General features: G+C 57.6%; 1 protein-coding gene across 1 annotated transcript in view; it reads right to left on the bottom strand.

The window, feature by feature from the left end:
* The window catches only part of CELF4 (CUGBP Elav-like family member 4), a 76880-nt gene that overhangs the window by 11394 nt on the left and 64318 nt on the right, over positions 1 to 1168 (bottom strand). The window lies entirely within an intron of this gene.

The raw sequence follows: 1168 nt of genomic DNA, 5'->3' as shown, positions 1-1168 counted from the left end.
CCCCCACTCCCGGGCCTGCCCCCGGTGGGCGCCGGGGCGAATCCGGGCCGCCAGGCCGAAGCCCGCCACCTGGCCCCCAGGGGCACCCCTTTGCTAGTGGTCTCAGTTTCCGCCGACTAAGCACGCGCCGACGGATGTGCCCCCATGAGCCCCTCGGGAGATCTACGACGACTGCCATGGTGACGACTAACACCACCAGCAAAGTTAGGGGCGAGCCTTGTGTTCCCAGGACTGCAGAAGCGCTTCTCACGCGGAGCCCTGCGCCCTCCCACTTGCAAACGTGCAATTCCCAGATGGGGAGGGGTCACGTTTTGGGACCTCTGCATCTCCTTAGAGGGAGGACACTTTACATCAGCATTTCCCAAACTGGCCCTAATAGGTGCCCCTGGAGAAAGGGCTTCTGAGGTCAAGGAGGTTTACAGCCAGGGCCCTCTGGGCCAGTTCAAAGCACATTAACAAATGAAAACATGTCCCGCCCTCCCCAAGTTCTCCAGTAAATAACCTTTATGGCTTTGTGTAATCGAGTATTTCCTTGAATTTATTTGCCTTTAGAGGCCTTTTCTTCTGTGAAATGAACTTAGGTCCTGCAAAATACATAAAAGCCAGCTTGGCGAGATACCCAGGCCTTCCCACAGACGTGCCAGTTAGGGGGCCTGTCCCCATACGGCCCCTGAATGTGTGAGAGACTGCTGCACAGCCAGGACCCCCTAGGGAGTAACTGTCCTTGGTGCCTTGGGCCGGCCTGGGACTTGTCCACTGTGGGAGAGAGACTCCGTCCTCGCTCTTCCTCCGTGGTGGCTCGTTTCTCCTCCTTTCCTCTGCCCCATACACTGACTCCATCGGTCTGGGTGTCTTTTTTCTCTTTCTCTGGTCTCCTTACTGCCCTGCTCAAGTTTTCTCAGGCAACCACACGCCGTCAAGAACCGGGGGGGGGGGAGGCGGGTTGCGCACGCATCTCACTTGCGCGCATGCGCGCGGACGCATGCGCGTGCCCCTGTGAGCGCTGACGAAATTGATCAGAGCCGGGTCCAGCGCCTCAAAACCAACATCTCTATAAATTTAGACGCTACATTAAATAGGAAAGACTTAAGATTATCCATAGTGGGCGATGAGCCGCCCGTCGTCTTTCCACCAACTCCTCTCAGCCCCTCCCTGGCCATCCGCCCCT

This window comes from Carlito syrichta, unplaced genomic scaffold (assembly GCF_000164805.1).
Source record: "Carlito syrichta isolate Samal-C Ts95f unplaced genomic scaffold, Tarsius_syrichta-2.0.1 Scaffold308812, whole genome shotgun sequence".
In the NCBI taxonomy this organism is placed as follows: domain Eukaryota; kingdom Metazoa; phylum Chordata; class Mammalia; order Primates; family Tarsiidae; genus Carlito; species Carlito syrichta.
The sequence above is the reverse complement of the archived record's forward strand: the minus strand, read 5'-3'. Positions and strand labels throughout refer to the sequence as shown.